Consider the following 13,949-nt stretch of genomic DNA (forward strand, 5'->3'; position numbering starts at 1 on the left):
ATTGAATGTAGGTCTAGAAGTCAAATTTGACTGATACCCGTGGGCAGCGTGGTGCTGGCTGGGTCTGCATCCTTATTCCGAAGTCTGTCCTGAGGTCCTGTGACTAATATGTTCCAGCTGTCTGGGTCACTACTTTGGAGTACTATTTATTTGCAGCGGTGATGCTGCAAATAGGAAAAGCTTTCCCTTTTGTTGGTTGAAAGCTTTGCTGGTAATTAGCAAAACAAGCATGCCTCTTATTTGGAGAGAGACTGGAAAAGCGGCTGAAGAGTCAATTGTACATAACCACTTTGGAAAACGATCTGGCATTACTGAGAAGAGTTGAACATATGTGGTCCCAAGCCCAGCTCTCTTCTCCTAGGTATACGCCCTGGAGAAATTTGCTGTGTGCACCGGGGGACGAGCACTAGAATATAAATGCAGCATTATTCATAATAGCAAAAACTGAAAAATCCCCAGATGATCCTCAACAGTAGAACAGAGCAGTAAATTGTGGGTATGTTCACATAGTGAGAACTATATGGTGGTGAAAAATCAGCTACAGTCACATGAGTCAACAGGGATGAATCTCAAAATCAAAATCTTATGAGGCGAGTCTGGAATACATACAGTCCTGGTTTCCTTTGTATTAGGCTTAAAGCCAGGCAGAACGCAACAACATATTGAGAATACGGATGTGGTAAAACCATACAGAGGAGGAAAGGATTGACTCAAGATTCAGGCTTGTGGTTATTTCTGGTGGGGAGAATGGAGGGGTTGAGGTACAGGAAGGGGTACACAGGCCTTTTTTTATTTTTATTTTTTTAAACAAAAGACAAAACAGAACCCAGTGCCACCAACTGGGTATTAACATACATGGGATTCATTTTATCATTCTTTAAGCTGACATACGTTATTATATTAATTATCACTGCATAACAAGTTACCTCAAAGTTCAGTAGCTTAAAAGTGATAAACCTTCATCATCTCGCACAATGTCTGTGTGGGTCAGGAAACCAGGAGCAGCTTCGCTGGATGGTTCTAACCGGGGGAGGGTCACATGGGGCTGCAGTCAGGGTGTCAGTGGAAGCAGCCATCGTCTGAAGGCTTGCCTGGTCTGGAGGATCTGCTTCTCAGCAGGCTTACTCACCTGGCTGTTGCAGGAGGCCTCAGTCCTCACCACGTGGGCCTCCCTCTAGGGCGGCTGGAGTGTCCTCATGACCATGACGTGGCAGCGGGTTCAGCCGGTTTCCCTGCCAAGGCATTGAGAGGGAAGCTGCTCTTTTGACCTGGCCTTTGAAGGCACACCCCATCCTTTCCCCAGTAGCGTATTAGCCACGCATGCCAGCCCTATTCAGTGTGTGTGTGTGTGTGTTGGGGGTACTTCACAAGAGCCTGAGTGCCAAGAGGCAGGGGTCATTGGGGGCCATCTGGGAGGCTGGCTACCATGGTAGGCACTTTTTTTTTTTTTTATGTTTATTAATTTATTTATTTTGGCTGTGCTGGGTCTTATTTGCGGCACGCAGGACCTTTGTTGTGGCATGCGGGCTTCTTAGTTACGGCATGCGAACTCTTAGTTGCGGCATGCATGTGGGATCTAGTTCTCCGACCAGGGATCGAACCTGGGCCTCCTGCACTGGGAGTGCAGAGTCTTACCCACTGGACCACCAGGGAAGTCCCGGCACTTTTAAATATATTTTACGATAGGAAGTTTAATTTAGAGACAAACTAAATTGGTCAGCTTATTTTTCTTTAGGAATGATGCAGGCCTCCATTTAAATGAAGATTACTGGAGATGCTGAATGTGTTACCAATCAGTATGGGTTTGAAGAAAAGTCAGTGGTTTAATTTGAGTAACTAAGTGGCGTGAGCCTGCCTGACGGGGATGTCCAAGGGGCAGGGAGCGGGTGGAAGGGCAGTGAAGAGAGGAACTTCAGTAACACTCACGCCAGGACGTGTGGTATAGAGATGGGATTGTATGTATCTAGACTTCATCCCACCTGTACCTAGATCTGGCAAAAATCTGGGACTCCTGAGTTTGAAGCGAATTCTCCAAAGCAGGGGCCATTGGGAGCTTCCTGGACGCACTGTGATATTAAAACCCCTACCAGCTTCACACATTGTCCCAAGACCATCTTTAATGAAAAAGGAGATCCCATCCCTCACTCCCTTCCCCCACATGAAAGGGTGTGGCTGGAAATGAACTAGGCAAGTAAGGACAGGAGTTTTGGCTTTAAAATTCATGCAATGGGTGCTTCCCTGGTGGTCCAGGGCGGTAAGACTCCACACTCCCAGTGCAGGGGGCCCAGGTTTGATCCCTGGTCGGGGAACTAGATCCCGCATGCCGCAACTAAGAGTTCGCATGCCTCAACTAAAAGATCCCGCACGCGGTGGTGAAGATCCTGAGTGCTGCAACTAAGACCCGGCGCAGCCAAAATAAATAAATAAATATTAAAAAAAAATTCATACAATGATTGCATTCAACTCCATAATGCATATCTGTTTCAATAGTAAGAGCTTTAATATTACTGATTCACTTGCTTATCTTTCCCTCACCAAAATCCATGAGTAAAGTTGATGTTTCCGAAGATACATCATGTTTTTTCCCTTGGTTTTGTGTTGCTGTTGGCGTAACTTCTTGGTTAGTATTCCTGGGGTCCAAGTGCTCTCGTCGGTGAGGCATTGAGTCATATCCTATCTTTTTTGTGAGTTGCAACATCCTTGTGAACAGGTGTTCCAGCCCACAGGAGAGGTAGCTGCCTGGGGAGGTTTTCTCAATTTTTAATACTTTTAAAAAATAATTTATTCATTTTTGGCTGCGTTGGGTCTTCGCTGCTGCACGCGGGCTTTCTCTAGCTGTGGCGAGCGGGGGCTGCTCTTCGTTGCGGTGCGCGAGCTTCTCATTGCAGTGACTTCTCTTGTTTACGGAGCACGGGCCCTAGGTGCACAGGCTTCAGTAGTTGTGGCACGTGGGCTCAGTAGTTGTGGCTCGTGGGCTCTAGAGCACAGGCTCAGTAGTTGTGGCGCACGGGCTTAGTTGCTCTGCGGCATGTGGGATCTTCCAGGACCAGGGCTCGAACCCGTGTCCCCTGCATTGGCAGGCAGATTCTTAACCACTGCGCTACCAGGGAAGTCCAGAGGTTTTCTCAATTTTTAATCAAGCTAACGAGCGGAGGAGACAGGAATAAAAGCCAGGTACAGGGGTCCCTGACTAGCTTTCCTCAGACTTTTGTACACCAGCACCTTCACATGGTAGACATCAAGACCTCTAAACCTTTGTGCATTGCGTGCAGAATTTTGGTGATCAGCAGATGAAGGGCCACTTCAGGCCATCATGGAGGGTAGTTCTGATGCTGCTTCCAACTTTATTGGCAGAGCAGTCAGTGTCTGTGCCATTATATTCTACTGTATTTTGCCTTTTATAAAAATGAATGGAAAATCTTCAACAGCGAGTGGTAATTGCCTTTTTGTGTGGCAGCGATAAAAATTACCTGGGGTGCCATGTGAGCCTTGTTTTACTTTCTTTGGCCAATAGCGTGCTTTCTTGAGAAAGAAGGGAGAAAAATGAAATATATATAAAATGTCAAAAATACATTAAGGGTCATTGTGTTTCAAAGGGAAGTATAATGACTAATAGTCATTATAGTAATTGGTAATCATAATTATAGTATTATTGGTACTATTAAGAATGATTATTAATATATACTCTCAGGGAGTAAACTGCAGCGTGTGCATGCCCCTCCCCCCCTCCCCGCCTCTTCCCCACAATGACATGTGGCTGTGTTGTTTGGCTGTTTGGCTTTGAGGTTGGTTTTCAGGTTGGCTTTCATGTTATGGGGTAGGGAGCGTGGGGACGGCCTGTGAATTTATGTTCCCTTCCTAGCTGATATAAATACTGTGCTTTCTCCTTTCCTAGTGAGATAAGCCCTGAGCTTGAGGTCAGAAGACCTAAGTAGCAGTTTCATGTCTGATGTTTTCTAGTTGAATGTCCTGTATCATCTCTGACACTTAGCTGCCTCCTCTGGAAAATGGAATCAGTAAACACCGCTTGCCTCACAGGGCTGTTGCGAGGATCAGATGCAATAGGTAATGCCAAGAGATGAGGTGTGGTGGAGGCATCAGGACCCCGGGCCACTGTGCCCTAGAGCACGTATTATAGTCTAGTGTAGTAGTAGATCCGGTCTGAATACCTTTGCCTGAAAGGACTCCAGGAAGAGCAGCACGTCTGGTGTGGTTCTGCGAGGGTACATGAGTGCCTTCTAAGTGTAGTCTCAGAATCCAAAGTCAGAGTCAAGCTCAGGTCCTTGAAGCCCCAGTTTTTGTTCAAGTGGAAGTTTAGGCTACATCACTGCCCTGAAATTTATGTGAATTAAAAGAAACTTCCTGAGGAATCCCTTTGTTCCAGAAGTTCCTCGAGTGGGTCAGGCCAGTGGTTATTCCCCACATTCAATATGTGATGGGATTATTTTTTTCTCTTTTCACTTTTCTCCTTGCTTAAAAAACAGTTTCAACAGAATTTTAACCTACAGCCTTGACATACATTAAGAACACTGTCTCAACTGAAATGGCATTAACTTAATAAAAACCTTTGGTGGTAACGTGTTGTTTTGCTTATTCTTGCAGGGCGAGGGCAGCATGAACATCCATAAATGTGCCTCTGGGCATATTTAGCCATTCGTTTTTGATTAGGAAAAAGAAGGCGGCCATCCACTTGAAAGGTGAGTAAAGATTACTGTGCGTCTTTTTATTATAAAAATGTTCAAACATACTGAAAAGTTAAAAAATGTACAGTGAGTTTACATTTAACAATTGTTAGCATTTTGCCACATTGTGTATACCTGTGTGTGTGTGTGTGTGTGTGTGTGTGTGTGTGTAGTAGGTTTCTACTGTTTTCTGCTGAAACATGTGAAAGTAAGTTGAAGAGATCATGACATTTTATCCTCAATTCTTGGGGATGCAGTTCCTAAAAATAAGAATATTCTCCCCTGAGAGACATTTTAGAACATTCATAAACTCCATGACAGAATCATTTAATTAAACACAGTTACAATTTCCTTTTAAAAGATGTAATTTTGAATTTATGTTCCCTTCCTGGCTGATATAAATAAGGTCAGATTTAAAAAATATTTAAACAGTGACTTACTTAATGGACATACCTATATAGTGAATTTGTTTTATATGAAAAACATCTGGATATAAAGGATTGGAATTTGCACTACGTGTGTGCCCTGTATAAGAGAGGATTACTGTGCTTTCTCTGTTCCTGATAATCTGCCCATCTGGCCCGCTGTAGCTGATGTTTATTGTTAGGTCAGAGGATCTGATGATTCCTCTTCCCTCCTTCCTGACCAGCATTCACAAGTAGACCAGTCTCTGTGATCTAATGTGATCAAAGGTCTTAATTGATTTTTTTAGCCTGAACTTACAAGGAGAATGGGAAAAGAATATGAGTGGTAATGTCCAGTTGAGGTTAGTATATTAAGATCAACATTAGAGAGAATCAGAATGATTCCCAGCCCCATAATTTGACTACCTGAGTTGAAACTTTACATAAAGTCTTAAAGATGTGTGTTCAGCTCTGATTGTAGTTGTAAGTATTACCTATGAGGGCCATTTACACAGTCGGTCATTACAGCTCTGGGGTGCTTGCAGGATTGCTCTTGCTGTTCTACATTCTAATCCCAGTTACATTTTGTTTACAGTATCTTCTTCTGAAGGCCCTGAGTGTTGAAGCATTTCTTCATTCATGTTTATGAACTAGACTTACCCACTTAGAGCGTTATTTTAAAAGAAGTCTGTTTAAGTGAGCCATTTAGGGCAGCGGAGTCGTCTTAATATTTTCATTTCTGATTTAGAACAAAAAGTTAGTGACAGCAGTCAAGTTTCTGAAAGACACTAACTTTCCGAAGACGCTGGGACTGGAATTACAGATATCTCAAAATGATCTAGTTTGCTTTCTCACTGCTTGGCCTCTGTCTGGTTATGCTTAGAAAAGATGAGGAGGCATGCCTGGGGCTCCACATGAGGCAAGAGGCTCTGAAGGATGGCGGAAGGGAAGGCATATGGGGCTCTGTGTGCGGCCTTCAATTGGCTCTCTAGTCCTGGACCACTTAGAAATGGGGGAGTGTTTTTGTTTTTTAAACGTTCTATTGAAATAGAATATATATACAGAAAATATGCATATTGTAAGTGTATAGCTCAATGCAGTTTCCAAACGGAGCTCACTAATGTAACCAGAACCCAGATCAAGAAACAGAACATTTTTCCCACAGCCTCATGCCTCCTGTAGACACTAGATTCTGGACATTACCCACTCGGTGGGGAATTACTCTCTTGACTTCTAGGAGCATAAATTAGTTTGCCTGTCTTTCTGTGTGTGTGTGTGTGTGTGTGTGTGTGTGTGTGTGTGTATAATGCAGATCGTACTCTTCTGTGTCTGACTTTCCTCATTCAACAACGTATTAGAAAGATTCCTCCATATTGTTGCATGTAGTTGTAGATTGATCATTTTCATTGCTGTAGAGCATACCGTTGTGTGAGAGTCCAGCAGTTTATTCCTTCTGTTAGATGCAGGTGATTTTTTTGGGTTCATCCACTCAGAGCACCCTGTGGCAGAAATGAGGATTAACCAAGGTTTTATCCTCATTGTGGCTACCGTTGAAGTGTCCCGAGTTGTCCAACCTCTGCCCAGCTTCTGCTGTGATACGAAGGAGGAATCCCGGCAGCCGATAGAAGGTTGAGACACAGTTGGAAGAGATTGGTTTTTCAGTCCTGTAATGATTCCTGTTGCTTTTCCTGTGACTCACCATGTCCCTTTTCTCTTTGTTCTCAGCTGGCATGTTTTCTCCATCCTTTTGTCTGTCATTGTAACTCTTTCTACACCCCCTCCAAGGAGACAGTAACTATATCAAACAGTAGGCAGTCAATAAATATTTAAAGTTCATTGGGTGTTGATATTAGGTGTTAGATGAAGGGTGAAGAGTTGCAAGTCATGGGCTTGCTCTTGAGGAGCCTGTGTTGTGGTTACAGATTCACAGGTATGGGTATGGGCCACATCACTGGAAACCAGTTGTACTGTAAAGTTCAGGATGTAAACTCAAAGGCTTGCATGGGCCAGGCTTGTAACGTGACGGAAATTAGCAGGGGGCGGGGTTGCTCAGTAAGGAGTGATGGAGCTGTGGGGAATGAGTATATATGCCCTGCCCAATTTTTGACCCAACAAAACAAAACATGTCTGGCTGAATTTAGCAAGTCCACCAATGTCCAACCTTTAGGGAATAGAGTGTTCATTATAAGAAAGTGGTTCCCATGGGATTTGGGTGTTTTTATGGCCAAATTCTGTTTTTGTAAATGAAGTTTTATTTGAACACTGTCGTGCTCATTTGTGTATGTATTGTCTATGACCGCTTTTGTGCTACGACAGCAGAGTTGAATAGTTGTGAAAGAGATTGAGTGGAGCATTTGCAACAGTGACCATATGGGCCACAATGGCTAGAATATTTACCATCTGGCCCTTTGCATAAAAGTTTGTCAACTCCTGCTTTACTTCATCGAAGCAAGGACATAGTAATAATAACCTCTGTAGTCATGAAATAGTGTGAGCCCATTACTTTTAGTGTTAATGCCTTTAGTTATTCATTTATTTATCCAACAGATATTTACAGAGTGCCTATTGTATGTCAGGCGTAAAATGATGATAGTCAGATATGGTTCTTGCCCTTGTGGGCTTTACAGAGACCCCTATGAACTTGAAGTTCCATTGTAGGGTTGTGCTTTCTGTGAATCAGAACAAAAGTGTAATATGGAAATAGATTTACGAAATCCTCAAATTTAAACTAGTATGTCAGCTATTTTTGTTAATTTTATAAATTTGATGAACACTTATTCTGTGTAATCTAATGGTTAATTCAGTTATAAAAAAGTATGTTGTATGATATCATATAAATAATTATGTGTTCAGAGGTCCTAATTGTTTACACGTGGTAACAAAGATTGTTTGAAAGCAGCCTGTCTGGATAGGGCTGTGATCTTTGAAGAGCTTACCAAAGCAAGCCAAGCAGACCTTCAGTCTTAGGCCATGATAATAAGAAAAAATAAGCCTCAACAGAAAGAACAGCACACAAGGTAATAAAGTTTGGAATGTAGTTAAACAAATTTATCTTTGTTGGTATGCTTATCTACTTGCTTACTCAAGGTCATTAAAGTTTGTTTCCTCTTAATAGGAGGCTATAGAGTGCAATGTAATGAACATAGAAAATAGAGAAATATTTTTAAAGTTTCTCCAAGGAGTGTGAAACTGGTTTTTAACATCATCTTCACTCAATTAGCATTTTTATATGTGCTCATATATGCTTTACGGGTGGACACGTGGGCTATGACTGGCCTGTCACCGTAGTTATTTAGCTGTGTGTAATAATTTGAAGATGTGAAAACGCACGAAGTCTTGACAGTGTTTATACACTGCCTTAGGAGCCATCTGACGTCAAGTGGCATGCTACTTGCACCTTCTGAGGCTGTGGTCTGGGTGACCAATGGTGCTTTCCTCTGAAATCTAATTATGAGAATTTGTCTGAAGGAACTATAGGGGAGGAATGTTAGCTGGTGCAATGAATAGTTCAATGAATGTGGTTCAAACTAGTACTGATTTCTTCTGTTGCCAAAATTAATAAATAAGGTTAAGGTTTAGTTCCTCTTCTTTCTGAGGAAGAAATGATATATACACCCATACACAACTTTCTGCTTCTTGTGTTTAAAATGTTTTTAAAAACTCGATCTTATTCTTCATTTTGGTAATTTTTGGTAGTGGTTTGGATTTAGGGGTAACTGAAAAATGAGAAGACTGAGAGGAAGTAAATATCACAGTTGTTTTCCTTGCAAAGCTGAAAACTGCAGGCTTAACTGCTTTGGTTAAAAATAAAGTTTTATGAAACAAATTTGATGATTGGCCAGAACACTTGATCTGTGGCATTAAAAAAACTGGATCTTCTATTCTACATAATATGGAGTTCTTCTGTCAAGAACTCCAGCTCCAGGAGTGTTTAATTTGTCAAGGCTAGCTAATTAACATTTACTTTCTCAGTCTCTCAAGTTTTATTTTCGGAGAGGGAAGGGACTGAAGTGCAGCTGAATATAGCTTGATAGAACGAAACGTGTTTTAGAAAGAGATCAGGATGATTCTCTTGGTTGCAAGTAACAGAAAACCCAATTCAAACTATCTTAAGTAAAAAGATTTATTGGTTCAGGTGGTTGAAAGTCTAGAGATGGATCTGACTTCAGGAAGGGCCAGATTGGGGATCCAAACAATGTTATGAGGATCATTCTTGGCTGCATGTTCTTGGGCTACAGGTGAGACCTCCAGCAGCTTCAGGTTGACGTCATTGCAGTGATCATCCAAGGCACTGCACAGATGACAGTCTTGGCCTGGTGCCTAGCGCTGGACCAGTCACTGTGACCAGGGACATGGGCCCATCCTGACTGGATTGCCCAGGTCATATGCTTCGCACCTAGTGTCTGAGGTGAGCACCTCTTCAGCTGAAGATGAAGCATTGATTGATGACAGTGGGGAATGGTTCCCACCAGAAGTAACAGAAATTAGGGGGGGGTCGGTGGATGCTGGGAGGCAAACTAATAATAATAATAATAATAAATGTATCTTTTTATGGTTTGCAAAGCATTTTCAGGTGTATTCACTTGTTTGACTTGAAAGAAGCGTCAGGGAGGCAGGATAAAGAAGTGATTAAGAACATGGATTCCTGGGGCCAGACTGTGTGGGCTCAGTTATTAGCCGCATAAGATTTTGACAAATACTTCACCTCTCTGTGCCCTAGTTTCCTCACTGTGCAATGGGGATAAAGGTATCTACCTTATAAGGTTCTGGGAAGGATTAAATTAATGGGTATTTGTAGGGCACTTAGAACAGTACCTGATACATGCTGGTCCCTCTGTCCCTTGTTATTGTTGTTATCTTTGAGACAGCCCTGCCAGCAGAGTGACAGTTGAGCTTGTGGAAGTCCAGAGTCACATGGCCTGTAAAGGGGGCACCAACATCAGTCAGGTCTCCTGACTTCTTCCCTGTCCCCACAGTTGCCTTTATGTAATGATTGTGGAGCATTTGGATTAATAATCAATCAAAGAATCAGAGAGGGAAAAACTCCTACAAAGTAAGCCTGTTGTTTGGATGTACCTACATGTACAAGCCAGGGCAGCGTTACTTACATATTCTATTTGCAAGCCGATCTTTAGCTTCCCAGGTACAGAGTGCCCCCAGGGATATTTAGGGGACATCAGTGGGAGGACATTGGCACAGAATTTTTCCACCCTGGTGGGCACAGGCTTGGGACAGTCAGCCGTATCCAGGGTTGACACTCACTCAGGAGATGTTTGCTGATTGTTTAATCAGAGCCAGTAATTCTGAGCTTTAGAGGAAACCAAGATTTTTGTGGTTGGGAGGCGATTTGAACCCATCAGTACGGTGTGAGGACGTAATTTCTGACAGAGAGGCTCACACCACCCCAGAATGCTGCTTCCAAGGCCTTTAGCCAGTTCTGTCTAGAAAAAGGCACCATTTTCCTCATTAAGAATATATTCCGGGAGGGAGACGCAAGAGGGAAGAGATATGGGAACATATGTATATGTATAACTGATTCACTTTGTTATAAAGCAGAAACTAACACACCATTGTAAAGCAATTATACTCCAATAAAGATGTTTAAAAAAAAAAAGAATATATTCCCACAACAGTGAGACAGTTTTGTGGGGAAATTATTCAAATGACTTAATGAAGGAGGCTTGCCCTGGGGACTCAGACTTTGGTGTGACCCAGACATCTAAGGAGGGTCATGTTGCTTTCCGAGGATGTAGACAATGATTTCTTTGTACTGACTGTGGACTCAAGACACTGTGTTACTGTGGATTATCTTTAACACCCCACCCCAAATATGCAGCTCTACATGAGAAGAAAAACTTAGCAGAAACCACAATTTTGGCTCTCCCTACACTGCTTTTGAGGAAGAAGGGTGCGCTTCGGCGTTCCCAAAGCTTGCTTCATGGGCGGACCCACCCGCTTCCCTGCATGAAAAATTCTGCCCTGCAGTGAGTGGCCTGCCCTCCCTCGCTGCCACTGTGCCTGGTATGTGGGAGGTGCTCAGATATTTCTTGAATGAACAAACCTATTTGAACTATGCCTTTGTCTTCATTTTCAGTTTCTTTTGACAAGAAATTGTTTACCGTGTAGATGTCTTCAGGAATTTCGGCTCTGAGTCTGACATTACCTTCTGTGTGAACACACCGCATTATGTTGTTTCTTTAGATGAAGGTGGTGGTGTTTGAGTATTGATTCCAACACCTGCTTTTACAATGGTATTTATACTCCAAATAACAACACCTATTCAGAGAGTAAAGGGATTAGCTACTAATTCTGTAGAAAGGACCCTTGGTTTGCTAAATGCTTGTGGGAATCATAAAAGGTTCTTAGATTTAATCCCATTTACTTTGTTCTTAGGTCCTTGGGAGCTTTTTGTCTTGTTTAGTAGTCTGGGATTGAATATTAATAGATTCTTCATTGTCTTTAACCTGACCCTGTTTTATAGCTGAAAAAACTAGGGCAACCTTGTTTCCTGTAAGTCAACAACAAAAATAATAACATTATTATTCATTGTGTGATGGGTACTGCCCTGAGTTCTTTTATTGATTATCCTGTTTAATAGTCTCAACAACTCCATGACCATTATTTTGTAGATGATGAAACGCAGGCAGAGCCAGAATGTGGCTGAGTGGCCCCAGGCCTGCTTGTAGCGCTCACACACGCTGTACTGCCAATTGGCATGGGCCACTTTCCAGGCCAGGGGCTCTCAAACTGCCTGCATATTGGAATCACCCTTAGGGCTATAAAAGCACTCCATGTCCAGGTACCCCCTCCCCAGCTCATGTTTTTATTTACTTGGTCTAGGATCTCAGGTGAAGGTGCTGTGCGTTCAGGATTGAGAACCTTTGAACCAGAGCAGCGGTTCTTAAAATTTGGTCCCCAGAACAGCGGCATCAGCATCACCTGGGCACTTGTTAGAAGTAGAACTTCTTAGGTCCCACCCAAACCTACTGAGTTGAAACTCTAGGGTTGAGGTCTAGCCATCAGTGTTTTAACAAGCTCTCTGTGATTCTTTTTTCCTTGAATTGTAAAATACATAACTTCATCATCGTAACCATTGTTGAGTGTACAGTTCAGTAGTGTTAAGTATATTCACATTGTGGGGAAGTAGATCTCCAGAACTTTCTCATCTTGCAAATCTGAAACTCTATACCTATTAAACGGTTCTCACTTCCTCTCTTCCCCAGCCCCTGGTAACCACCATTTTACTTTTGTTTCTGTGAATTTGGCTACTTTGGATACCTCGTAGAAGTGGAACTCCAGGTGAGTGTTATGGACACACAAGTTTGAGAACCCTGCACTCCAAAATTTGATTTGGCTTATCTCCCTTTAGACTCCTACCCACATCATTCGTATCAACCATACTGTGAATGTCAAACACACCTTGAGCGTGCCACTCTCTTCCCAGTCCTGCCTCTGCCCCCTTGTTGTTCTGTGTCACTCATCAAGTTGCTTAACTTCCCTGAGGTAGTTCTCTCATCTTTATAAAGGAGGTAACCTGACTTGCGGAGTCTGGTAAAAGTTAAATGATTAGACACATGTGAAAGTATTTTGTAAGCTATCAGGTGGTATACTAATGAAATATTAAGTATAGAAATATCTTTTTAAAGTTTAGTTTTTGTTTTTATTGAAGTTATACAAGCTTGATTTGTAAAGGGTTATGTAGTTCCACAAGACCTCTTATCCCTTTATTCTGTTGCTCCCTCCTTGCCCCCCAATGTCTTATTTGGTGTTTATCTTATACTGTGTAAACAGGATTCACAGGTACGCTCTATAGTATAGTTTGATTACTTTAACTTTCCTGCACACAAGTTTTTCTTGGATTTAATAATTGTCTTGTTTTTAAAAATTTTGTGCACTTATCACTAAGTTAGCCACAAACAGCGTTCCATGTGAATCTCCTCCCAATATCTTAGGTATTTTATCAATTTTATCTTCTTGACATTATCTCACCTGGAGTCTTAGGCCCTGCACCAGTCTAGACCATATCCTCTCCAGGCCTGCTGTGCACCACGCCTTGAGATGGACTCTTCCTTCAACACCGTTCTGGGGATTTCTCTTATCTTGCTTCTCTATGGGCTTCCCTGTTTTCCACATTCCATATTCCCTTCTTTCTTGGTTTATTCCCTTATTTCAGCAGACCACATGCTCTGTAACCTTCCTAACAAATTACACAGGAGGTAAGACTGAGTGGTTTTAGGTCTGAGAGCATCATATATATATATATATATATATATATATATATATTTTTTTTTTTAGCATCTTTATTGGAGTATAATCGCTTTACAATGGTGTGTTAGTTTCTGCTGTATATTTATATTTAATGTACAGTCTGGTTGGTGTAGAGTTCTAGACTGGAAGTCTCTGAACCTCAGAATAGTGAAGGATTTGCTCATTGCCTTCAGGCTTCCGGTGTTAGTGGTGATAAATCTAAGACCCTCTGATTCCCAGTTCTTGTCAGGTGACCGATCTTTCTTACTTTTTCTCTCGGACTCCTAGTTCTTCGCAATAATGTTTTTTGGTGGGAAGGGTCTATTGTCATGTATTGTGCTGAGATCTGAATGGGCATTTTCAGGCTGGGAACTCACCTCTTTCATTTTTAGGAATTTTCTTGAAGTCTGTCATTACTGACTTTTCCCCCTCTTTTCTCTGTTCTTTCCTTCTGAAATTCCTGTTAGGTGTTGACTGACTTGTAGTATGACTGTGATCTTTACTCCTGTTTTCCACCTCTATTTTTAAGCTGTTTTCTTAGAATATTTCCTCAACTTTACTTTCTAATCTTGCTATTAAATTTTTTATGTTTGTTATCATGTTTTTATTTTCTGAC

At 42.0% G+C, this 13,949-nt stretch overlaps 1 protein-coding gene across 13 annotated transcripts in view; it reads left to right on the plus strand.

The window, feature by feature from the left end:
- Nucleotides 1-13,949, plus strand: part of SGMS1 (sphingomyelin synthase 1) — a 296,929-nt gene that overhangs the window by 30,829 nt on the left and 252,151 nt on the right. For all 13 annotated transcript variants that reach the window (XM_061175403.1, XM_061176499.1, XM_061176426.1 and 10 more), the window contains exon 2: nucleotides 4,603-4,697. The gene's annotated coding sequence lies outside the window, so the exon portion shown is untranslated. The remainder of the gene's footprint in view (nucleotides 1-4,602; nucleotides 4,698-13,949) is intronic.

Source organism: Eubalaena glacialis, chromosome 1 (genome assembly GCF_028564815.1).
Source record: "Eubalaena glacialis isolate mEubGla1 chromosome 1, mEubGla1.1.hap2.+ XY, whole genome shotgun sequence".
Taxonomy (NCBI): Eukaryota; Metazoa; Chordata; class Mammalia; order Artiodactyla; family Balaenidae; genus Eubalaena; species Eubalaena glacialis.